This window comes from Calypte anna, chromosome 6, assembly GCF_003957555.1.
Source record: "Calypte anna isolate BGI_N300 chromosome 6, bCalAnn1_v1.p, whole genome shotgun sequence".
Classification (NCBI taxonomy): domain Eukaryota; kingdom Metazoa; phylum Chordata; class Aves; order Apodiformes; family Trochilidae; genus Calypte; species Calypte anna.
This window is the reverse complement of record NC_044252.1, coordinates 29,303,169-29,330,758: the sequence shown is the minus strand read 5'-3', so window position 1 is coordinate 29,330,758 and position 27,590 is coordinate 29,303,169.

Sequence of the window (27,590 nt, the reverse complement as noted above, 5' to 3'; positions counted from 1 at the left end):
GAACCAAGACAGGTTTTACTGGGGTAAATGAGGGTCAGCTGAAGGGGCTGCAGTTCCTCATTAGCACTGCCTGATGAAGTTTTGTTTGTGGGTTGCTGTGACCCAGCCTGGCTGGGCTGCCTGCACCTGGCACACATTCACCTTGTGCTGGCCAAAGAGCTCTTTTTTTTTTTTGGTCTATCCTGTAACAGTTCTGCAAACAAGGCAAACTGTATGAGCAAAAATCACTTGATGCCAGTATAAGCTGCGTTCCCTGAAAGCTTTTGCCAGCCTGAAGTGTTCTTAAAAACTGTAAAAATAAAAAGCAAAAAATGTCACTCCCTTGGCTGGCACTGGCATGTGTGCAGATGGCTTAAAGATATGCTTGGCCCAGGTTTGCTTTTGCTGGATAAGACTGTACCAATGTAATTGAAGAATGTTATGCTAATAATAAATGTCATGTTCATTAACATATTTAACAACATCAATAAACGGGAAGCTGTCAAACTGGTGTTACCCTTAGCAAAGACCAGAATAACACTAAGTGGTAGCTCCAGGGGACTATGTGAAAACAAGAACCTTTCTTCTGATGGAGGTGCAAAGTGCTGCGACTGAAAAATACAGCAATATCTCTCCTACCTTTCTGAAGAGCTACTTTGAGATAGGGCAGGTTACTTAGGCAGCATCTAGAACATACAGTGAAAAGAGGAAAGGAAAAAGAAATGAGCTTGTGCTGTGACAGGTCAAGGTCTTCTGATTCCTAAAGGCTGTTTCTTTGCTAAGAAAAGTGCTTTCTTTTCCCTGAAACAGAGATAGGGTGGGTATGTCTCTACTGAGAAACATCTAAAGTGATTTTACTTGCCACAATAAAATCAAGACTTCCCTGAAAGTCACAGAGGAAAAAATAGTGGTCCTGAATATACCTGGCTGGGACAAAGCACGTGTCCTGCAAGGACTGGGCAGGCCTGACCCTTCATTTGCCCAAGAAGTATGAATCCAAATCCTTGACAACTAACATTAAACAGAAATTCTCTGACTAAGGGTCACAGAATCCCTTACTTTGTAGACAGGACTCATTAGAACAAGAGAATATCAAGCAGTTCTGATAAGTATGACCTTCCACAATCCAACTAACCCACAGCTGCACATAAAAATGTACTATTTTATTCTGATTTTCAGAGCACTGCTAATGCTGGAGTACAGCTTTGCTCTGTGGCATGTACCAGGGGCTATAAACCAGGGAGACTAAACAGTTGTGATTCAGAATAGACCATTTGCCTTCCTGAGTTTGCCAGCTGAGGTTTGAAGAGGGGAGGATTTAAATATATTTTAGCACCACAATTTTTCCTACTCAGCCAGCACTTTTTCCTTAATTGCTTTCAGGTTAGGAGGACGTTTGGGCTTGGATCCTGACCAGACAAAGCTCATGAGTATTTCCAAGAGCTTGGAAGTCAATTGGATTTGCTCACCTCTCTGAGAGCCTGAAGCAGCAATGGAGGCAAGGTAGGGAGAGGTGATGTATTTTATGGGGAAAACTGATACCACTGGAAAAAAATGGACAAGCTCTCAGACACAAGCTCTAAGTGTGAGCCCTGTCAAAGGCTTTCATTTCTAGTGTGGTTGATTTATTTTGTTCACACTTTCTGGAACACCTCAGAGCCCGTTGCCTCCCGTTCTCAGGCACTTGGCTGCCATGGCTTTTCTCACAGCCATGTCAATGAGATCTGAACTGCTCCCGAGATGTACAAACCTTTTTCATTCCCAGGGCACCTGAGGCACCTCCTGAGTGATGTGCCTATAATTCAGGGGGATTTAGGACACCTGACGTGTCATGTAACGTTGCACAGTTACATCCCAGATCCTGGCTTTCAACATCTAAAATCCATCAAACCTACAGGAGGTGATTTCAGGCTGATTTTCTTTGTGATTCCATTATGGGTTGGTTTTTTTTTTGGACAATGATGAGCTTCAACACAAAGAAAACCTAAAAAAAATCTGGCTCTGGATCCTCTATATCCTCAATCCTCTAATCCACCCCCTCGTAACCTGTTATATCACACAGCCCTTGGTGTAGGTGTGTAGTTCAGATCTGATGACTGAATGCTATTATGTGAACACCCACGTGGTGCTTGCAGATGGAGTGAGCACGGAATCACAGAACTGTCATGGTTGGAAAAGACCTCTCAGATCACCAACTTCAACTATCAACATCACCCCCTAGTAAAATAAAATTAAAATAAATAAGATAAAATCCAATTAAAATAAAATAAAAATCACCATATGCACTGGAGCACGCCCTGAAGTGCCTCATCTACACTTTTTTTTAATAACTTCAGGGATGGTGAATCCACTACCCCATGGGGCAGCCTGTTCCAGTGTCTACCTACCCTATCAGTAAAGAAATTCTTCCTAATATCTGGTCTAATGCTGCAGCTCCTCCTCCTGCACAGCATCCCTTCTTGCTCTGCACCCTTTCATCCCATCTCTGCTCTACTCTGTATGCTCCAGTGCCAGGGAATTGGTTCCTACAGACCAGGCTGCTCTCTGTGCTCCACTACTTGCCCCATATCTGCTGCAGCAAGATGGAAAAAGGTATTTACTTGTGTTTGGAGTCACCAGAGCAGCAGGATCCCAGCAGATCTCTACAGGTGGGAGTGGAAATGATGATATTTTGTGCTTAGTATTGCACAAACCCAGGAGCAGGCAGTTAGTCCTCATGAAAGTGAGCAGGAGAAGAGGATAAGGATTTCCATTCATGGTAAATTCCCTGCATATCCCACTGCATTTGACATAAGAGGCCTTCAGCTCCTATTGCACAGATTGAAACCCTGCTAGAAGTTCCATTGCTAAAATAGCTGCTCTTTACATGAACATGAACAATATGAACAATACATGAACAATATGGACATGTGAGCAATAATATGCTCTTACAGCATATGTACATGAGCATATTCCCATTTCTTGTTTTCAAGAGCAAATAATACCTTTTACTCGTGTATAGCAACCATTCTAAGTTCATTCCTCCCTCAATATATTTTATTTAAGCTTTGAACTTTGAAACCAAATGCCTTCTGATATCCATTTCTATTTATCAGCCTTCACATTATGTGCCAGATTCAGGGGTCCTGAAAAAACAAAGGCCTGGTGAACAAGCACCAATAAAACAAGTTGTGCTGCAGAAACATGCAGGTAGCTTGTGGACTGTTTAAAAAAAATTCTTATAACCTCCACCCACCAAATATTAATTGGCAAAATTGGCTAAAAGCCTCATATTTTCATATAAATCAATTTTATTATTAAGAAAAAGATGTGCTAAGGAGGATTCAGTCCCTAGCAGGAGGCAGCAGAAGGGGAGCTTAGAAAAAAAAGCAATGTCAGTGAGACATAGGACAGTACATCCCATCCATGGTATCTTTCTGGCAGAAACCCTTCTCATTTTGAAACCCTTCTCATTTTGAAACCCCATTGAAAATTGATACCAAATATCATATTAACCAATTCTATAATCTGTTTCATCAGTTCAGAACTTTGTCAGCTCACTGGGACTGCACAGGGGAATACAAAGATATAACTTGAATTTGTTTTTTATGAAATAGCTCATAAGTAAAATGTTCTAGTTAGTATCAGACATATTTTTCTAGGTACCAATAATGGCAAAATTAGCACCAGCTGTTCCCATTGTTAAAGCTTTGGGAGCTGACCAGGCTTGACACACAAGCTCTATGAGACCATAAAAAATGTCTGCAAGCAAATTCCTATCAAGAATGAACCAAAACTCTCTGTGAAATGTAATTTCAGCATCTCTGGCCCAGCAAAGTGGTGCCAATTTAAGTATATATGATAGGTCACTCTCCATCCTTGAGTCAGCAAGATTTCTCAGGAAGGACAGAGGGACTCAGATGTGTGCACTGAGGAAAGGACAAACCAACCAGTGTCAGAAATCAGCTAAATCAGCTTTATTCTTACAGGACCCAGCCTCAGAAGTTCCTGTATGAGCTCTGGAGGGTAAACCAGATTAGTCAAGCTCCTGGTCAGGCAGCTCTTGGTCAGGCTGGCATATCTTGTCCAACCATGTACCACTGACCCAGAATCCCAGAAAAGTGACCAAAGTCTGTCTATTCAGATAACATTTCCAAGCAGAAAAAAATAGATCATGTTGTAGGAAACCGAGGTGGGTGTTGGCAGTAACACATCCTCATTCTGAAGTTCAAAATGGCATCACTTAATGGCTGCAGGTGGTGCCAGCTCTCTGGATTAGTAAATCAAAATAATGAAATTGTGAAACATCTTCCCTTCATCAAGAAAAGAAAAAAAAAAAAAAAAAAAGAGTTTTAGGGCTTTCCCAAGAATTTGCAGTGATGAGCTTGCCAGTCAACTCTTGTTGTGTAGTGAGCAGAAAAGAACTAATTATGTGACTTTCTTTTTTTTTTTTTTTTTTAATTTCAGAACAAAGAGCATATAATAATTGTTGGTCCTGGAAACTTAAATATAGAATATGCTATAATCCAGAGTTCATTATGACTTGAGGGACTGGTAATAATAATAAGGCATTACGCAGTCCTTAGGAGCTTCATATCTAGAAGGTAAATACTTAAAAGCCATGGTACATCAGCAAATCCAGAGGCAGGAATAGAGATTATTATGGTTTTAGGTGGGGGAACATTATAATTCTTGTTTTCAAGTCAGCTTTAAATCTGACTGCAGAAAACCTTGATTTCAAAAGGGAGATTTGGTGTTCAACAGCACGGGACAGACCTCCATTTCAGATATTTTCTACCACTTCTCTTTTTTCAACAGTAAAAAAACCAACCTGATAATCATTAAGAATTAAACAAACTGAAGTTAAAAGCTTTGATCGTGTAGTGGAAATAGGAAGCAGCAAGTGTGTAGTATATTCCTTTGTTGTTCTGCCTTCAGATCAAGATGACTTTAAATTTAAAGTTATTGTTAGCTGATTTTTTTTGTGTTTACATTTTATTCATACAACGTTTTGCTCATCTCAGTCTGGTTCTTTATACAGAAGAGCCCTCATTGCAAAAAGCAAGCAGAATGTTGCCCTTATTTTTGACAAGCTACAAAACTTGGGCAGTTAAAGTTATTAAATGACCTCTTTATCCTTAAAGCAATGAAAAGCATCTGAGCCATAACTCTGCATCAAAAATAACATATAATCTGTTTTAAACAACTCTAGTTATAAATTCTACCTATAGTTACTCTGGTAAATATCTTATTGGTAGCTAATTAAGATATTGGTAGCTAATTAAGAGGTGCAATGGGTTATCTGTCTCTGGGGGCTGGGCTGTCCTCAGCCTCCTGCCTTCTGCTTTGCTGTGAACCTGAGTGACACAAACCTTGGAGAGGAAAAGGAGTGGGATCTTTGGGACATTCCAGATTTACTTCTTGGAGGTGTCAGTGCTTTCACAGTCCTGTTCCAGGTAAGACAGAGGATTCCAGTCATGGCCACCCATGTTCCAGCTACACATGCTAACCACTGGCTTCAGGAGAGAGGAATTAGGGGAAGATTTTCTTTGAAATAGAAATCAGGGTTAGAAAAGTACCCTATAGAACTGACCTTTCCTAAAAACTGACAGTTGTGTTTCTGAACAACTGTTTTAATCTTGTTTGGGTTGGAAAGGACCTTAAAGATCATCTGGTTCCAACCCCCTGCCATGGACAGGGGAAGCTCCCACCAGCCCAGGTTGCTCCAAGCCCCTTCCAACCTGGCCTTGAACCTTACCAGGGATGGGGCAGCCACAGCTTCTCTGGGAAACCTATGCCAGGTCTCAGCACCTTTGAGGTGTTTTGGTCACTTTGAATCTTCTTGTTAAGATGCTCCCTCTCCACAAACACCAGGAGCAGCACTGATGGGTGACAAAAAGTGACCTCTTGTGTCACAGAAATGAGCCTGCTCCTGCACCAAGGGACTCTTGGGCAAATGCTCTGTAAAACCTAAGGATGGAAAAGACAAGAAGATGAGAAGAGCATCCCAAAGAAGCCCTTGAACTGAGGGAAAGGTAACGGCTGGATTAATGTTCCACTGCTTCATTTTGGGGTTTGCCATGAATAATTAAGTGTGATTAATAAATAGTGCCCCGAAGACAGGATCAAACAGACTTTGGGTGTGGTGCTTAATCCTTTCTGAGCTGGAGAGTAAGGCCAGCAGTCTATAATGGATTTAACTAATTCTCTTAATTGCAGCTTCATTTGCCTGATCTTTCTAAATGGTATTAATGTAGTGATTTGCAGAATAAGCAGTTGGAAAAGACTTACCAAAATCACGTTAGAATCTCAAAGATATTTCATTTCTTAGATTCTCTTCAGTGGGAGAAGAGATTTCATTGACAATGCAAATTCTATTAATTTGGCTAAGCATTCACAGTCTTTGTTGGTATGAAGTGAGAAATTAAAATATAATTAACAAAATCAACCTTTAGGATCAAAGTTGGTAATGACAGATTCTGCAAGGCCCCTAATTAGTTATTTATAGATTAAATATTTTGTAGAAGACAAATCTGCAGCATTTCACTCATGTTTTCATGCTTGGCACTGAAGCACTGAATGGATTTCTGCATCTCACAGAAGAAACACCTCCCACGTGGTGGTGACCACACTGGGAGACCATAGAACAATTCCATTTCTTTATCACCCCTTGCCTGCACAACACCAAATTTGCACAAGAAGCTTTTTTTAGCTCTGAGGAAATTCCAGGTAACAGAAGTGCAAGCTCATATCCCCAAGTTTTCCATATCAGATTTATTCCCACCACAAACCATCACTCAGGTGCTCAGTTCCCGTCTGTCAAGGGTTCCCTAAATTCCTTCCAGCAGAGCTAAAACAAGGAATGAAATCAGGAGATGCCAACTACTGCCAACAGTTTCCCTCCTTGGGGACAATGTAAGATTTCTTCTCTGATAGTAATTTGTCTGAGAAAAATCTAAGGAACTGCAGCTCAGGTGGAAAGCACTGAAGGTCCGTGCATGCTGCTGACTTGCCATGGGTGGCTGATGGGGACAGTTTTGACTCTTGAGCCAATTTGAGTTTGATCCTGTTCCTAAATACTGCAAAGGTAACTTCTGCTCATGCCTGAAACTCAACAAGGTCATTTGTGGTTTCACCAGTGCAAAGAAACACCAAAATTCTCACTGGCTCAGCAGTGCAGCATCCACCAGCCATGTCCAGCTCTGCCGAGCCTTTAGTGCATGGGAAGGATCTTTCCAGCTTTTAATAACAAGCCATTGTTATTAAATTATTATTATTAGCTATTATAACAAGCAAGAATAACCTATATTAAACAACTTAATCAAAGATGTGTAACATGGGCAGCCTGACCATGCACACAGCCATTCTGCTTTAATGCAACTTCACCCTGCTTGGTGCTTTTCATTCCTTGGTTTCCTCCATTGCTGAGTTTTGCCTCCAGCTGGGCTGCAAGTTATTAGGAAAGATTTTTTTCGTTTTTGCTCTGTTTGCACAGCATCAAGTACAGTGAGACTCCAAGGGCCTCTCACCCTACTGTACTATTAATAATTAAGAACAGTCATTACTTTATTCTCATTAACAAATCAAAGCAATAACAGTGCTTCGAAGTTACACATGCTGTTGCAAGTAGCAAAGTGCTTGTGATACCCAGGGCCTTTTTGCTGCTCTTAGCTAGCCACTAACTCACTTAATTTTGTGTAGTTTAGCACATTACAAGATTGTTCAAGAGTGCCATAAATGATGTCAGGCACCATCAGAAACCACTTCAGAAAATCATTGCCTGTAGCCAGATCAAAAGGTGAACACCTGGAAACTTGCAGTTCTGGGAAAGCAGAATAAATCTTCTTTTTTTTTTTTTTTCTTCTTTCTTTTTTTTTTTTTTTCCCCCCTTCCCTTTCTCTTCCTCTTGGAGATTTGTTTCTTTTTGCCTTAAAGAATTTGAAAGGTTTATTTACAGCTTTTCAAATGACCCCTAATCTATTTAGAAAAACATAGCCTGGCAAATTCATCTTGGGTGTAACTCCATTTGTTGACTTAAGCAGACTTGTGCCAGAAGGGAGCCAGGCCCAGGCATTTCTCTGCAGAGAAAAATAAAGCATTTGAATACAACTCTTAATTGGTTTGTTGAATCTCATCACAGACTGTCCTGGAATATATTTATTAAAGGTAATTCTTTTATTTTGGTAAGATTGTATCAGTGACTGAAACTCATGGTATTAACTTTAAACTTTGTCTTGTTCCCTGGGCTTTGCTGCTGGAGGCTGAGAATTTTCACAGCACCTGACAACATTTAGAGAGACAGTTTAGTGAAATCTAAGACCATAAATAACTGGGAAAGTTGCTTATTTTGTCAGATATCAGCAACATAATTAATTAAACAATCCATCAGGGGCAACTTTTGGGAAATAATATAAAAGGTTATTTACTGTGCTACTGCAGAATTTAGAGACATGCTGGGAGCATGTTGCATAAAACACACAGAGCTTACAGGTAATATTAAAGTTATCTCTGCTAGAGAGAATTTAATCAAAATAGAATTGGTTTGTTTAAGCTTACAAATTACTGTCATTCTTCTCTTGGTCAGGCATACAACCCAACTCATTATTGTTCTCAGTGTCCCAAACTGTCAGTATTTTTATGAACACATAAACAAACCCCAGAAGAATAGAAGTGGGGAACAAACAGTCCCATCAAAATAGGTCAGTGACCCTTTTCATGTGATATTGCACTAAATGTGTAGTGTGGAGGGGAAAAGGACTGGCAAAAAGAAGAAAGAAAGCAGAAAGCAGGGGGGAAATTAGTTTTTATTTATTTTTGTAATAGATTCATTCTCTGCAAGTTTCAGGTGATAAATAATCTTAATATAGCACAAGATTTTTCATACAGTTTGTACATACTGCTATTGCATAATAAATAGATGCTTTAAATATTTGTTCATAGAGGTCTTTCCTTGAACTTAAGCATAAGTTATCTAAACAGCTGAAAAAAGATTTATAGTTATGAAGAGGCCTATATGTCAAGCAAAGTTTTATGATATGTTCCATAATAAATTAGCAATAAATGGATACAGGTGACTGTGGAATTTATGGCCTTTAATGTTTTAATGCTTCACTAAAGAAAAACCTATTATTAAGGTCCTAAAGGGTAATACAGGAATACCATCTACAAATTGTCAAATTAAATAGTTGTTGCCAGGTATGTGAACAGTGGAACACTTTGGCTTGACCAGCAGCAGAGGCAGAGAGCAAAGAAAAACAGAAAACCAGAGGACTGCAGAAGTCTAAGTGAAGATTTCACCCCTACTCATGTGTCACTTCTGCTTGGGCTGTCCTGAAAACAACTGGCCTGATCCTGAACCCTCCTGCTTTTGAAAAATCTGTAATTATCCAGTTAATCTAAGTCTACTTAGGCTCCCTCCAAATGAAAACTATTGCTTGAATCCAAGAAATAATAACCTGTGGGAAAGAAATGCATCAGGGGACCTCAGGTAACACTGGAAATTGCCCTAAAACAGACTGGGATGAATGCCAAAACCTGACAGTGCTCCTGCCACAGATGTCACTGACCCATGCCTGCTAATGTCTCTTGGGTGCTCAAACCCCATCTGAAGACAAAATATGGATAAAGCTGAGGAGAAACTGACCACAAGAGAAACCAAACCTTCAGGATAAAACAGAGGTGGTGTTTGGAGTGGTAAAGGGAGAGAGATTTTCCTTTGAAGGGAAACCAAACCTGGCAGTAAGGAGTTAAGATCCCAAAGCCACTTGGCAGCACCTGCCTGCTCCTGGGAAACAGCCCCCTGAGAGATGTAATGCAGACCCAGGGCTCCAGAAAAGGCTGGGTCACAATTACCTTTTAATATTAGGCATAACCAAGCCATTAGCACAATGTCTGCACATTAACACATCAGCACAAAGATAGGGTGAGGGGGAAGGGGGAAAGAGTTATGCAAAAGTGCTCTGTGACTGCCACCAGGGCAGTTCATCTCTAAAAGGAAACACATGTTGTCCAACCCTCCGCCTAATAGAGTTGGACAGTAATTAAAAAATATCTTTTATTTGGAGAGCTGGGTCTTGAAACTACCAGCTTGCACCATTAATCTTTTTGATCTACTGCAAGGATCTGCAGCAAGGGTCAGCGAGCAGGAGCTCTGCCATTTGTGGAGGGCCAAGCACACCGAGAGGACTGAGCTGTAAACCACAGCCCTGACATGGAGTTATTGATCACCAGTGGTTGGGAAAAGGGCTGCAGGGTGACCATGACCTGAACACAAGGCTGCCATTGGTAAATCACCTCAAGAAGGACCAGCAGCTCCTCAGAAATAAAATTTAGGTGAGGCAGTTGCATGGGGAAGCTTTTTGGATCCAACAAGAAGAAGGAGGAAAGTATCAGTGCTTTGTTCTGCTCATCAGAGGTGCCAAAGCAAAACCTACTGCTAGGATGGCAATCTTGAGATTTGCTCAAGACAATTGCACTCCCACATGTGAATGTGTAGAGAAACAAGATAAACCAGGTGCCAAAGAGTGGGTGTGAGTCCACCTGTGCCTGGTTAGGGCAGGCCCCCTATTACCAGGGGGCCAATAAAGGTGGGACACACACCCACAGAGGAAGCTCAGCTCACTCTGGTGTGAGGCAATGGAGAGGCCAGCAGCTCGTTGAGCCTCTGGAGCAAGGAAGGCTCTTCCTGCTACACTTCTACCCTGGGAGCGCTGTGTGGTGGCTGGAGTCCTGGAAGAGACCAGCAGCTCGTCGAGCTTCGGGAGCAAAAATGGCTCCTCCCGCTACATGAATGTGTAGCATGGGTTGCCTGAAATTCAAGCTTTACTGCAATAACAGAGCCACACCATCTCATCAGTCCTGTGCTACCCAGGTTCCCCCCAGAATTCACACAGGGATGCTCCATGCAATAGTCCAGTTGACCCACTTTGCCCCAGCTGGGGAACCTTCTGGTCTAAAGTGCCTGGATGTGCCCCACCACTAAAACAAAAGCTGCAGGGGGGCTACTACTGGTGCAACCACACCAAGTTTGTGATCAGGGAAAAATCTATCCATAACCAACCAGAACAGTCCCCAGGCAACTGTTCCTTACCAGAGCCTGGAGGGCAGTGTCCTGGCCCTGCCTTGGAAGATGTGTCAGTTTAAGCCCTCTTCTCATTCAGCATGGCTGCAGCAAGGAGAGAAGCTCTTCTCCACTCCAAATAGCCTGGATAGGGCTAATTAATCCATTTGTCTGGTTCTCTTCACAGCTCCTTTCTGTGCTCCGCTGTCCTGACCCCAGTAGATGGTTTTCCTTCTTTTGACAGGGCTACTAAATTCTCTTTGTTTTGGTTTTGTTTGTCTGTTTGTTTGTTTTTATTTGATTGCTAATTATTTATTTATTTGGGGGTGTTTTTAAAAAGAATTTGATGAACATCTGTGACTTCATCTGGAACCTGGTTTTTGTCCTCCTGGTGTGAAGAGGCAACTCCCAGATTTCCCCTCCAGCCCATGTGTCTATCAGATGTATTAGAGCTGGGCTGGGCAGGGTGGTTTGAGGTTTTTTTTCATGTTGATCTATGAACTTACCTTGGCAATGACAGCTGCAGGTGAGCTGCAGAGTTATCTGCTCTTCAGATAAAAATCAGAGCTTGTGCTACAGGTCTGACCTTTTTCCCCAAGTGCTTTCTGCTGTGTTCCATCCAGAGGGCCACAGCTACTGCTCCAGAGGTTCCTCTGCCCCAGTGAGCTTTACCAGCTACAGAAGAGTCAAATAGTATAGAAACACTACATAACTGTTATCCTTCCTTGTGCTTTTATTTCTTATTCATCCCTTCCCTACAAATTCTGTATCTCTGTACAAGGTCTAGAGTATAATACCACCTCTCTGTTACCTCTGAACTATTTCCACTCAGGAAATATGGGGGAGAAGACACTCAGATAATTTTTTTTCTCTCCTTAGGCAACAGACTTTAGCAGACAGCTTTAGTCTGAGGTTAACAGTATTTTTCTGATGGACTTCAGCAGCTCTGAGCAAGAGTCTACATCCAGAAACCCCCTGGAAAGGTCAGTCCACAAGAACACCAAGCTTCTGGGGACAGGCAAGTAAAACAGCTCTTGTTTAAAGACAGGATACCTTCTTCTCAATGAAAAGTTAAAAAATTGGAGAGATTTTCTGGTTCAAGCCAACATTTATTAAAATTACATATTTAGCTAGTATTCTTGTGCACTACTGCTGTACTGCAGTGAGGTTCTTCATTATAAATACAGGCTTCTAAAAATAGGGTGTACTGGTGATAAATCTCCTAACATCTTATATAGCTGTTTCTTGAGACTTCCAGTGTGTGGATATTTTAATGACATCTACAGTAGTGGTTAAATGAGTATAAAGATATAAAAGTTACGGATTTCAGTTGTTTCTGAGTTTAAAAGCAGGCTGAAAAACATGGAAGTGAGAAAGGATGAGGTATAATTGCTTTGTATTTGGGATTTTCAAACATGTTTAAATCACTGGAAACTCTTCTCATGTTCAAATACATTTCAAAGAGTTTTAAATAATATAATAATAATAATATATTTAAATAATATAAATGCTGTGTGCTGGGAATGGGTATGAACTGAAGCCCTGCTCTAGAGGCTCCTCTTCCAGCCTGTGGCTCTGCATCACAACTTCAGCTTTGCAGCTCCCTCCATCTTAGGTACAGGATGAGCAGTTCTTGTAATTCTTTGTGTAAGGAGCCACTTCAAGTCCTAAAATTGTATCTACAACCTCTGAGGTCTATTTCTGGGAAGGAAGGGATCCTAACCTTCAGCTGCTGCCACCAGACTGGTGCTTAGAAGTTGGGCTGCAGGGACAGATGATGTTTCCAGCGACTACCAGTGACCCCATCACTTGTGACATCCTGCAAAATATGATTACTCTTCTGCCCAAGCTAAAAACCAGTACCTGCTGAGGAAAACAGAGATAGAGGAGGTGTGTGGCTTTCATGGCCAGGTTGCTGAAGCCACTATCAGAGTAACTAGGACCAGAGGGAAAGGAGAGCACAGTCTGCTTCTAGACACAAAGTTCTGGAAGTAAGCTGGATGCAAGCAGGAGATCTGCCAGAAGGAATGGAGAAGGGAACTGAGACAGAGCCACATCCAAGTAAAGATAAAAAACGAGGATGGGGATTGCTCTTTTAGGAACAAGAGAGGACTACACAAAATCAGAAATAGTGATGAGTGAAGCCTACTAGAAGGACAGGGTTGCTGTTTGCAAGATGAGAAGGAAGATGCTGAGATAAATATTTGAAGGAGTCCCTGTAAGAGATGGCACAGGTACCATAGTGATGAAAAAGAAAAAAAAAAAAAAAAAGGGGGTGTCAGTTCATACAATTTTAAACTTATTAGGAGTCACTCTAGAGTCTGCGGAGAAAAAGAAATCCAATTCTGTTGAGAAAAAGAAAAAGAAATCAAGACAGAAAAGGGCATGAATCAGCCTCAAGATTCATGCCCTTTGTTGGTCATACTTTCCACATGCTCAGCAGGGGCTTCCTAAGAAGCAGAGTGTCTTCTAATGCTGGAATAGAAACACATAAGAAAAACATGAGTAGCTACAAATAATTTATCTCCATAAAAATTAAAGGTACACTTGCATATCCAGCTCCAATATAAAACAACAGCTTCCAATGCCTGGGTTACTGTCTGAGTTTCTGGATTACTCTATAGTCTGTTGTTTCATGTTAAATATTTCCAAATAGGTGATAATGGAGTGTGATGCTTTTTTTTTCCTTCTCCTCTCCTGAAGGTATGCAGCAAACTGAGTTTTCCATCCAAATATATGTGTCTCATCTGATATTGGCTGAAAAGCTTCTTTCCCAACATGCCTACCCCCCCACAGCATTTCTACTCTGGTTTCTATAAAAGCCAAATTCAGGTCCATTTCTCTCTTTTTTTGTTTTTTCTTCTCCTTTCTTTGACAATATCTCCTCATCCTTCTTGCTGTTTTATTTTTGTTTGTTTGTTTGTTTGTTTTCTTGTTTATTTCAATTCAAGATGGACTTAAGGGAAAAAAAAACCCCAAACAACTGGAAGTTATGCTAATGAAATTCTGTGTTTCTCCTTTAAAGATGCAAGCATAATCTTTTGCTAACATGCTCACAGCAAATTCAAGCATGCAAGATCAAAATTCAAAATTCTTCTCATTCTCCAAACAAAGATGTAACAATCTCTACAACACAAATCCAAATCACAGCAGAGAATACCACACCTTGAAAACAACACTCAAATTCAAACAGAAACCTGAAATTCCACCACTGCCTGGTGAGCCTAGCCAAGTCTTCTGCCTGTGGATGTGTTTTATCCAATATCCCCACCCTGGGACTGGGAGTATGAAGCCAAACAAGAGTCACCTCTCCAGGAACCAAACCGACTGCAACTTGTCTGGGGTTGGATGTCTGGTTCTGGTTTTATTCCTACAAGGCTGAAGTTAGACTATATATTCTTGCCCTCTGTCATTTGACAGAAGAATGTGCTCAGCCCCCTAACATTTGCACTGCCTGTCTTGCTGCCATCGTTAAGAGAAAACCTACTGCCTTGTAAAAATGTAACTACATGTGTTTCATAAAAATCCATATAAAAATAACAGCACTAGGGTACTTAACATCTTTCTGGAACAACTGAATGATGAAACAAGCATCTCTGGTTCTTCCTCCTGGAAATGGATCAAATTACACTGCACTAGGTAATAAAGTGTGGTACAATAGCCTGCCTGATCTGTTTTCATCTTGTCTTGTACACAGCATCAGACAGACTTACTCATTATTCAACCTAATAGGGCTGCATTTGGCATATATTGAATGTTCCCACTCTCCTTGGAAGCTGCAGAGGTTAACTGCTCCTAACAGTCTCTTTCCTTCCTCTCTGGGCATGTTTTCACCATGAATAATAGAAACAACAGAACTCAATGCCATAATAGCCTAGAATGAGGGTGCTGGTGCAAACCACAGTGATGAAGTAATGGTAGCAATTATTTTTGTCTTAATCCCTGATCATCCCAATGGAACCTACTCCGTACCTGGAAATATTTTGAAACGTGTCAGGGGAGGAACCTGGTCTTGCCAAAGTGATTGCAGAATTGAAGGTCTTCATTATTAAGCATTATTATCATTCTTTATTCACTTAGTTGGTTGTCTTTGTGTGATTGTAGATGCTTATGGAAAAAAAAAATGCTGTCAGAAGTTGGAGGTATCTCACTCTTCATCCAACTACCATTATCTCAGAGGAGGAAAAAAAAATCTTTCCAATACAAATAACCTCATTTCATGTTAATTCTGAGTTAAATCATGGTCACTGTGGTCCTGCAAGTGGTTCTGCTGCAGCAGGTTCAAATCAAAATTACTTTTTTAAACAGAAGCTTGAAAAATATTTGTCTCTGCAGCAAGGACTGACACACGTTGCTAATCACACACAAAAAGGAATGAACTCTTGATACAGTTGAAATGTTCTCTTTGCTCTTCTTTTGTGCTATGATATTTTTCTAGTCCCTGCACTCAAAGTGGATACATCGCATTTTGATGTGGTTAGGCTCTTTTCAAGGTGTGAAATTGGTAAGTACCAACACCAAAGGAAAAAAAATGCTTTTCATACTGCACTGAGCCACTTGAAGCAGTATTACCCTTTGGCTCTGAGCCAGCAAACTCCAGTGAGAACTATTTTATAGCACATGACTATAATAAAAGATATTTAAACATGGCCTAACAATGGATTAAACTAGTAAGACATAGTTTGTGTTAGATCCCAAGGATGAATATCAAAAATAGAGGCAACAGTTTTGAAACAACAGCCAGCAGTGAAAAGTTTACTTCTAATATGAACCAGACAGTCCCCAAAATAATTTGTGGTTTGCTTAATTCTTACCGTTCATCTTGTGTTCTTTTGAGTAAGCTAAAGTAAGACACCCGCCTAAAAACACCAGCTGGTTTAGATTTGGATTCTGGATCTCTAGTGAGCTGAAAAAACTGTAATCTGCATCTGCAGGGCTGGGGAGTCCTTTCTGTAAACAGGAAAAATAGGGATTTGCTGAGGGGTGAGGGGGAGGGTAGAGAAAGGCAACTTGTGAGGAGGTGCATTTTGAGAGAAGAGAGAAAACCCAACCTCGCTAATATATTATAATAAATTACTGTTTTGTCATTATCTGCTTCTATTTGCACAAACATCAATTGCATGTGAGCCCTGAAAAAGAATGTCTCATTGCCTTTAATATGCACTGCAGTGTGCACCCATACCAAATCATTACTGTACCAAAACCAGCTGCCTGTAATAGAAAGCAAATGATTTACAATGTTACTATAAGAAACTACTTTATTTCATATTATCATAAAAAGAACAGCACTGAAAATTTGCATGACAAACACAAGAATCCAGGAAATTCCAAATCTAATTCATTTTTAAGTTTTAATAGGTATTAACTTACAGAGGTGAATTGTTATGAACGTTTCTTGAAGAATATTTCCAGCCAGTTTAGCTGCAATATTAGAACTTGTATTTAGTGGAATGTGTGCTAGTCTAGTAGAGGAAGAAAATTCATGAGCTTTAAATAATTTGGATTCATTACTGGATATAAAAAAGTATATTTATTTATATCACCATGATCTGGCTGAAGGTTCTGATCTAGCCAGGATCTCTGGATCTCTGGACAAAGACTGTTTGATTAGATGCTGTTCTTCCTAAAACATATTTTCTTTTATCAACCTGCACAGTTAACCATTTGCAACTATTTTGAAGTTAAAAGAAATAACCATAAGTAGCTCTGAACCCATGTTTTGCCTGGTCACGTGGAGTAGCTGTGTCATTCAAGTGGTTTAGCAGATTCTGAAGGATCAGCTCCCAACTGGATCTCCCACCCTTCAGGAAACAAGTTTCTGCTGTTGACTGGAAGGTAAGCCCATTTCATGAAACCATGGAAGGAGATAACAGCTGTTACCAAAAAGGTGGCAGGCATGTAAAACAAAACCCAAAGTCTTGAACAAATGAAGCTTTATAAGACCCAGGCAGGACTCGAACAAATGTTCAATGAAAAGTCACTTTTATGGCTTTACTTTGGTTTATCGCAAGGCAGTAATAAATGTGTCTCATTAAAACCCAGTAAAAGAACACCACCTACACCACCAATTGTTGTAACTGCAGATATAGCAAATCTGGAATAGTTACCTAAGGACCCTCATTTCCTAGCATTTAATGCTTCTTTGTCCATATAAACTGGCCTTCTATGGATTTAAAGACTGCTGGATGCAAAAGCAGCAGATGTTGCTGGGAAAACAACACTTTCCAAGCCCTGTTTCTTTCTCAAGGTGAAGGTAAAGGGATGCTGAATGAACAGAGCTCTCCTTAGGTTAAAAACAAACAAACAAACAAAAAACCTGCCAGAAGATACCATGCCAACAGAAAGACAAGAATTTCCCCCAATCTGGATACAGCTTAAGTGTTTTGCCTCAGCTTTATTGCTCAGTGGGTCAAATTCATTCCTGGCAAACTGGCAGTTCCCATGGTGAAGCCTCAAGAAAATTCTGAAACCTTCTGGCACCTGTCAAGAACTGGGGATGTGAAAGTGGGGGGAGGAACTGGCATGTAGGAGCTGGGATTAAGGGTGGGAGCCACCACATAAAAGGTTGTTCTTGTTCTAGTTGTTAGAACTTTTTTATTGCATAGAATTTACATACATGCTTATTAAGTGGTTTAAAAAAGAAGCCTGACAGATATTAAACAGCATGCCACACTCTTTATGCTGCTGCCATACAGATGTGTCCAAAGCATAAACAGACATCCAGCCAGCACTTGGTTGCTCTATGGGAGAGTATCTCTGCAGTAAATTTCTCCAAACTTTTCAGGACAATTAACTTGAGAATTGGAAACTTTTTTTTTTTTTTTTTTTTCTTTCCCAGATTTGATCCTTTGCTTGATCTCTCACTGCTTTCCAATCATGTGGGGACAATATATAGCAAGTGTTTTAATACCCTAGATTGAATTTCCTGAACCTTAAGCTAGCAGCAGAATTACTGGGCCAGGAATTCTGGCACAAGAAGTACAGCTGTGTGCGAGCTGGTGGGAAAACTACTGGAAAATCATGACTAGTCTTGGTGTTCACACTTCAAAGAAGCCATGGAAAATTGAAAATAGATCAGAAAAGAGTGATTTTGGGATCTGAAATATCTGCCATGTAGGGATAGATGTGCGTAGCCTAATCTGTTTACTTCACAAAAAAAAAAAAAAAAAAAAAAAAAAAGGTAAAGAGACTTGATCATGATATATTGATACCTACCTGTGGAGAGGATTTGTTGTGGCTTTGTCATTTAGTATATAAAAATGAATCAAGACCTACAATCCAAAAATGGACTAATTCAGATTATGGATAAAGCAGCCAGGATTAAGAGAGAGGTTAATTAGTCACCAGGAAGATGTCTGCAAAAAACTTATTCTTCATCCAGAAGCTTTTCAGTTGAGGCTGGTGGCTCTTTGACATCAGGACAACCAAACAACTCCCAAATCTCTAGTTTTCCAGACAGAAAAGTCTGGAAAGATACCTTGTTTGGGAAAATAGGCTGGATACTTACAGAAGTGAAGCTGTGTTTCTGTGATTTAAGTATTTTCAGGGATGAGCCTGGAAAGTGGTATCTTGGCTGGGATGATATTTAAATTTACTTACAACTGCATGAGAGTTTTGCAGAGTAAAGGTTATTTGCACACTAATATTAGTCTTGCACCTCTTCAGTCAGCACCCTGTAGGCATTATCATGCCACTCAAACCCAGAAATAGAGCAATTATAATGCCTTACCTAAAAATTTTCTTGACCTCTTGATCTTGTCATAGGGAAGAAAGGTCCCAGGTAGTGGCAGGACACTGAGAGAAATTAATCAGCTAGGAAGATCTGATTGCCAGAATGGAGCATTTACCTACATAGCCTTCTCTATTACATATTTCTATTACTGGAAATGAAGGTGGACATGTTGCTGCAGTAGTATGGGGAGAGGGAAAAAAAGAGTCTGAGCAGCAGCAGCAAAGAAACAAAGGAGAAGCTGAGGGAAAACAAAATGTGGAGATGATTTAAAATCACTTATGAGACCTGTGCCTGCTAATGCATTTTTTCAAATGATTATGACTTACATAAAATACATTCAGACATCTTCTTCTCATTAGAAATACTGAGTTGAAAAAGATATAACCAGCATCCCAGTGTGTTCCTCTTACATGAGCTTTTGAACCACAGCTACGAAGCTGCATCCAGCACTGGTATGTCTTAACATCATGTGTTGCTGGGTGATGAGACATCTGTGTTCTTACATGGACAATCATATTTACTCCAACACGAGTGAGAGTGTTTTCTAGAGAACAATTGCTGATGTGTTAGCATGGTTTCTATTTTTCTATTGTGATTTGGATGCTCCATCTTTGCTTTCGTATTTTTGTAGCTCATGGAAGTTTCAAAGGAGCTGCTATAAAGAGCTTTTACTGTTATTCCCTGCTTTTTTCACACTTAGATAGACAATGGAAAAAAGAGGGAGCACCATTGGGTTAAACCATGAAGATACATGGCAGACACTAAGGTAATGACCAAAGAAAACAAATCACATTTGCTAACACAAGGTCCATTCAAAGTGGGGGATGGAGAAGTTCAGAGGGTGACATCTCCCTCCTGACACTGTCTGGGCAAAAGAGAGAGCTCCAGTGGCAAACTTCCCCAGTAATTCCTCTTCTAGAAGAAAAAACAAAGGAGTATGAAGAGCTTTACATCCAACACCAGGTAGTATATATCTAACACCAGGTAACTGTTCTCATTCCTACTCACTCAGACTCCAGAAAGAACTAAATCTGACTGTGTCCCTTTGCTTTCACTTACAGGAAAATTTTCTAGCATAGTTGTAAAGTGGTAGTGGACAGGCTGGCAGAAGAGACTTGGTAGGTTTCTAGTCTAGAGGGCAAAGGGCTTCAGAGCTGCAATCAATAATCAGAGACAAAATTCTGCTCTCCATCACACTGGAGAAAATTCAAAGTAATTAACCCACTGACCAGTGGAGTGAGCCAAGCTTTATATTACTGTAAATGACAGCAAAAATTGGACCCAATATAGAAATAATTTATCTGAGTCTCTAAGTAAAGTTGCACAACTCAGTCTGTAAATAATGTGCCACTAATGCACATATGGCTAATTTACATCCAGACTATGAGAACATAGGCAGTGCTGATTTCCAGGATGCCTAAAGCACCAGACAGTGCCAAAAAAATTTGCAGTATTCCCATAGCCTCAAAACCCTTCCAGCTTTGGGTGTTGGGAAGATGTACTCTAGAGATTTTGCAAAAATGAAATTTTATCTGCTATATGACAAGGGATTGGATAATTCTTACAAAAAAGGCATAGAAGGCTGTCAAGCAGCACTCCATGTCTACTTGAATGAGCTCTGCAAGCTCTCTCCTCTCAATAAATTGTTTTTATCTAATTTGCCTCTTACTGGGAGCAGAATTTTAGGAGCAGCTGGAGTTTACTAAGAATAAACCATGCTTCAAAGAGAGAATGGTTGTAAGTAACAGTGGAGAAGAGTGCTTGGAGTACATACATTTAACACACATAAAACTTAACTACAGCAATTTAATATCACTTCTTTTTCTAATCACATGTTTATATTAAGACCTTGCTGAAGCCAAATTGAAATTTATATCACTAGGAAGCAAAGATTATATAAAATCTGAATTATTCATCAACTCAGCAAGAGAAAAAAAATATCTCAAAATACCAAATATTGTTCTGGGCTTTATACCAGCTCTGCAACGTGGAGTGAAGAGTTAGAAAATCCGTGTCTTGTTTTACCAGGGTTTGAAAGGAGACATGTTAAGTCTAAGTATAACAAATACATCAATCAACCTTCCTTCCATCTTAAAACATTTTATGTTGTCTTTTTTTTTCTTTTTCTTTTTTTTTTTTTTTTTTTTTGGTATCACCAGGGAAGAAGGGTTCTCCTGTTACCAACACACAGGAGGTGTTGAGACCCTGCAGTTAACTACAGATTAATCACGGCTGACTCAGTGTTGCAGGTGGATTCCATTAGACCCTTCAACAACAGAAGAGACATGGGGTAGTCCTTTGGTAGTAGAAAATCCCTGGGAAGAAATTTTGGGGGCAGCTAAGCCTGGGAAAATGTCTTGGGAATGAGCAGGAAGCTTAAATGTGTTGTTTTAGTTAAGAAGACCAAACTTGAGGGAGGACTTTTCACCCAACTCAAGGAACACGAAACATTTAAGGTGGGTAGGTGCTTCACCACCTTGCTGCAACTGCAGAATTAGTACACAAAGTAGGAATGGAAGGATAAAATATAAAATATAACCTCTGTGCAAATAATTCCCTTGTGTCTGTCCTCATACAGCATTCTCCTGATGTTGACTGTATAGGTCCTGCAAAGCATGATGTTGAATGGGTAGATCCTGTAAAGTCCAAGGGAGGAAAAAGAAGTAGAGAAGTTCAGGACTTCAAGTATTGCAACTTTTTTTAGAACATAATTTTCTGGTATTTGCTGAGATGCTCCTTAAGAGAGTTGATAACTTTGGATAATTTCTGAAGTAATGGTCTCTGAGATCCTTGGAGGTCTATAAAGAGAGAGTAAATGCATGAGTTATTTAAATCCAGAAAAAATACCTCTCAAGAAAACTCATATTCAGACAATGATGAAAATCTCTTATTTTTTTTCCAGCTAGTTCAGTAGGAAACCAGAAAGGAGGTCATGATTTTCAAGTCATTTGTTTCTATTGCTAATGTTTCTTAGGGTCTGTCAAGCACAAAAAAAAAATTATTCTCTCCAGAGATAGCAAAATTTGACTCTGCTTACATTAAGTCAATTTCCAATGCATAAAAGTTGCTTGTGACCTTCAGGCATCAGCCTTCTACTGAAGACAAGACCAGAATGCAAGTATTTAAGTCTGAAATTAGACATCATATAGCCAATTTCCATTTCTAATTTAACCCTTCAGTTGGAGCCCCAGTTTGTGTTTCTATGATTTTTTTAATGGATGCTTCTTCAAGAATCAGCTTGGAGTTTTCCATGAAGTTTTAGGAGAGGCATCAGGAAATCAGGGGTTAATTTCAGAAGAGCTGCATGCGGCTGATCCTGTCCCTTGTAGAGGGATTGCTGAAGAAAGTCTGAATCTTACCAGGTCTAGGGCAGGGTGATGGCTGTGTCTGAGGTGGCTATTTCAGGTTAGAAGTGCTCAAGGTGTTGGTGTGACAGGGATGCTTTGAGAGAAGAGCAAAATGATTTGCCTGCTTATAAGATTTGGGCAAAAGCTGCTGAAAGGTAAATGTCTTCATGTCTTTAACACTGAATTGGGATCTAACCCAGACACCTGACTAAAATGTTGAGACACAGGCAGTTTGGGTCCAATCTGGATGACTGGCAAGTTTAATTATTGCATTTGATGACTGTTATACAGCATTTAAGCCTCTTTGAACTTCACAATGGATGACAGTGTTGAAAGGCTGTGAAACAAGTTCCACTAAAAATGAGCAAAAAAAGATAGTGTTTCCAAGACTCTTCGTGCTACCTGGTGTTTATTTGAAGTCTGATATTGCACCAAATTCTAATGTATCTGTGATTCCAGGCTTCTGGTTGAAAAGTACAAGATTTCTCTGCAAACTATGGACAATTCCTTGGGTGTTTGCCTGATGTTAAGCCCCGAATCTCCTCTTTAGAGACACATTGGCTTTGCTCTTTGTTGTGTGATCTTGTTTATTGCCATTCTGCAAGAAAGCCAAGAACAAAGGAGGAAGGGGAGATGATACAAACTGCATCCCAAGCAGAGGGGAGGATAAATCCATACCCAGACAGAGGGGAAAAATGGACTAGGAGTGATGAAAGTGGCAATGCCCCAGAGCTCAGTAGCAGTGAGGTGTGTGTAGGGCTCTCAAAAACTTATCAGAGAGGATTCAGCCCAAAGGAAGCTGGAGGATGAAATTGGAATTCTGAGGAGGTGTTCCATAGGAGTGGACATAAAAGCCAGAAGAGACCAAAAAGAGCAGGATAGTGCCCAACTCACCCAGCCTAGACACCCATGAATGCTTTGGGGGATGCAAAATTTGGGATCAGGACAGAAATGTGGTGAATATTCACATAGCTTTTAATGTTTCCACCAAAACAGTTCCCCTTCATGATTTCTTCTCTAAACCAGGAGAGCAGACAAAAACAGTAGCTTGAGAAAAAATTTCCAATCCACAGCGGTGAGTTTGAACCCAGCTATTTGAATTCTGCATCCAATTAGTTCTAGTGGATTCTTGAAGAAGTCACTAATTGAAAAAATAACGACAGCTAAGATAAAGTTAACAGACAGCAATGTTCAGCCTCAAAGTTTGCATAGTCTCTCCAGAAAAATGTGCAATCTGGACACTTGCAACAGCTACTGGAAGTTAGGAGTCAGCAAGCAGCAGCTTGTCACACGTCCAGACAAAACCAGCCTGCCCCTCACAACTACAGAATGTCCAACACAACCACATCACCCAAGATCTGCCAACAAAGAACTATTCAGCAAATCATTTCAAAGAAGAGATAGCATTTTCATAAAAAAAAAAAAAAAAACAACAAAATGCTTTCTACTTCATAAATAGAAATCGGGGAGAAATTAAATCACCATATTATCTGCTACAGTTTCCCACTGAAAGCACAACTGCTCTGATTCTCTTTAGCAAGCACACAACTGGAAATGAGAAGCAGAAGATGGAACAGGCTCAGCAGGACAGGCAAGGAGATTTTCTTGCATTTTCTTTTGCAAGGGCAGCCAGAATATCAAGGCTGATGTTTAATCAGATGCACTGCTGGCTCAGGGGGGACAACAGAGAGGGTATTCCAAATTACTGAAACTGAAAAAAATCCACCATAATTCTTGGAATTCCCTCTTTAAAAAACAATGGAGATCTCCAGGGCCAGAAATGCCTGGAAGAACATGTAATAGAGATAGATGGCACACGTGAGGATTTAGGTTCCATATTAAATACACCACTGAGATCCACTGTTGTTCTGTGATAAACAATCATTTTTCAAACTTACTCTCATCACTGTATCATGTTTTCTGCCCAAGTCCAGCTACTCTGAGTATGTTCTATCACAAATTTTCCAGTCCTTGGTTTTGTTTCAAAAATCAGGCTCCAAATGTTTGGAGTTTACACTCCAAAGTAGCTCCCATAAGTGCTGAATTGTGGTAAAAAGGATTTCTCTCTGAGGATGGCAGCTCCTGTATCATTCTCTGCCTTTGTCCCTTTTCCCTGTCCTCCCACTGCCTGGTTAGGGTTGGAGAAAGCTGAGAAAAGCAAGCCCAGGTTTCTTGCTGTTGAAAAAAAAAAGAAAAAAGCCATGAAGGCTGGAGCATCTGGCCTACATTTCTGATTATCACTATCTGTACTATGCCCCTGATGGCTTCCCTGACACCCCCTCTTCCTTGTAGATAATGCCCCTCTCTTCTCTGATGTTGTTAGTCCACTCACCTATTCCTTCTTAAATAAACCACTCAGAATAAACAAAATGCTGGGCTTAAGGAGCATTATTGATGATGTTAGTTTGCTGGAAGAGAGAATATGATGACCTCAATACATAAAAAGCTGTAAGTCCTTTTCACAGAGATAGCATGAATTACAGATCTTGCCAAAACCCAATCTAAGAAAAATTCCACCCTTTACCCAGGAGACAGCTGAGTTTTAATTATCTCTTTCTGAGTCCCCAGACTTTCTTTCTCTTGTATCTATTTCTGTCTCCTTATTCTAATCAGAGAAGAGACAGAAATTGTCCATCACTTCCGTCAGCTTCACGGTCTCCTTCCCCACATGAGCTGTTGTTTGGTTAGTGCCCACTTCAAATTCAGGCATAAAAAAAAATGGTTTCACAAAGATTAGCCATCCTCATTAGCATTCCTGCTGTACTGCTAAGGCACCGTGTTTAATATTAATGGCCACTGATATTCCTGCACTGCCTGTCCTGCTTCCTCAGTGCTTGGTCTCAGCATGGGGAGGGCAAAGCAAAGGCCTCGTAACCAAAATGGTGCACGGAGAACAAAATGGATTTTTTTTCTAGTATAATATTTGAAAAAAATCTGGGGAGAGTGATGAGCAAAAAGCACAGTGCATGCAGTCACTGAGCAGTGGCAGTGGTTTAGCAAGGGGGAATCCGAGTTGCTTCTGGATTAATGCTCTAACACAGTGCCAGGGGACACTGTGCTGCTGGAGATATCATTATTTCTCTGAGATGTTTTGTCATTTATATCGCACGTTACATTCAAGAAGATGACAATGTCCCTATTCCAAAGAGAATGAAATCAAAAGGCCGGATTGCAACTTGACCCTAGAGGGGTATAAGAGGGAATAAAATACATCTGGTGCACCTTTGAGCAGAATTCACTTCAAGCACAGGGGTGGGGTTGTTGAGAGGGCATCTCCCCCGTGCCACCAGCTGAGCAGGGATGGGAGAAAGGCAGAAAGGCTCCAGTCTCCTCACATGCCAGAGTGTGCATGAGGAGTAGAGGACTAATAATCTGTTTATTTTTGAAAGCAGACTGGGTTATTGTATGCAAAGGTACAAGTCTTCTTCCACCTTCCCCTGTTGAGTGGCATGCATGTGTATTCCAGTCAGATTCCATTTAGAAGGAGAAAATAATAAGAAATTATAAATATTATAAAATATAAGGGAAAAGCACAAATCCTGCCTGTGATAAGAACCCATAAAACTTTTCCTAAGACATGGTACGCAAGACATGATGTTTGACTTAAAGCTTCTGATTAAATAAATACACTCTGCCTACCTAAAATTAATTTCTTGTTTTGATTTGACGAGTGCCTCATGCTTGGTTTCGATTTAGTGCAATGAAGAATATTCTATTAAAACAGAATTTGCATGTGGTAAAATTCATTTAAGAGATAATGTGGTGTACATGTGCCTCCCCAGTACCCAACAAGAACCTCATGGCTTTCCTCCATGGCCCATGGTCTCCTGCAGAACACTAATTCTTCCTGGCTCTTCCAGCCAGAAATCTTGCTACTCTTTCCCCAGAAACAGCAGCTCACCCTGGGAGCTTCACTGACAAATTCTTGCCAAACATTCTGAAAAGACACCTGAGGATGTGGGATACTGGCAGCTGGAGTGACAGGGAAGTGATTTTCAGATGAGAGGGATGGAAAATTATCCCAAAAAGCTGGCGTGCAGCCTTAATTGGATGATTAGTATCTCACCAATACAAACAAAGGCAGATAATGGCAGCATTCATAACTCTTTTAAGAAATTAGATAATCCAATTACATGCTTTTGTCTAAATATGATCCCAAAACGTCTTCTGTTTCCAACTGGACCATCTATTTTCCAACAACTAGAAAATCAGATACAATGTGGAAGAAGAAAGAAGTGCCCAGCACTATGCTCATTATCACAGCACACAGACAAATATCACTCCCAGTCAAAACTTAAGGGTTAATTAAGTAGTTATTTAAATTGTGTACAGAGATAACATGAGCTGGGACTCTGACTAATGACTCTGTGCAGAGTGGTGATCCCCAACCTCTTCTGACCCTGGACAATAACTCGCTCAGCATTAAGTTGTGGGCAGCATCATACTTTAACTCTCCCTAATGGCCTTCAGCTTTAGCTTTTTAATTTCCTGTAGGTCTCAGTGGTATGAGAAAGTCTCCCAAGTTTTTTGCTGCTCACTAACCCGTGAGACGTGGGTTGGGGACTCATGAGTGAGGGGTGTTGGATGAAGTATTATCTGACCAGGCTGCTGATTTCCCTGCTTCTTATGTTTGCTGGGGGTGGGATTTGGTGCCTTGCAACCCTGATTGTGTGCGGGCTTCACTTCTTTTTTTTTTTTCTGTAGTAACCACGTTAATACCTGTGACTCCGCTTACAGGTGCGCACGCAGCCTCCAGGTGTGCTGTCAATAAAATTACACACACGCGAATCATCTGACAATTATTTCCGCTTTTTCATTTAATTCAACAGAATTGCCAGGGAGGGTGGGACATAAATAAGTCCCCAAAGGGGCTCGCCTCGGGATGGGAGGACAGGGAGCTCTCTCCTGAGTGACACAAACCCCTGGCACTGGGATGGGTATCCTGCTGATACCCTCTGCAGAGTTCAGGGGACTTCTTTCCCTTGCTGAATATAATTAATACAATTAACATTGCTTAAAATATTATCAATATTGCTATAATATAAACATTGTTTCTTATTCATATAACACTGGTTAACAATGGTGCCCACAGCTCCAGTGGAGAGCTCTCCCCTCTCCACACGAAATCAGCGATGGTTTCATCACCGCCCGCCACAGCTCCCTCAAGCCGGGGGATGCCCTTCGATCTCCCCCTTATCCCCGGGGGGGACACTGCCTGTCCCGGGGCCGGGGATGTTCGGCGGTGCCCTCCGCACCTCCAGCTCCGGTACTGCGGAGGAAAGGATGGAAAGAGGGAGGGGAGAAGAGGCGGGGAGGGGGCGAACCCTGCCCTCTGCCCTCTGACCGCCGCCGGGGCCGCCGCTGGCAGCATGGGGAAGGCGGAAGCGGCGGAGCCGGCCCGTCAGGCCGGGTGGCGGGGGGGGGGGAGCGCGGCGAGAGGCTGAGGCGAGCGGCCGGGAGGGAGGCAGGGAGGGCGGGCAGGGCCGGGAGGGCC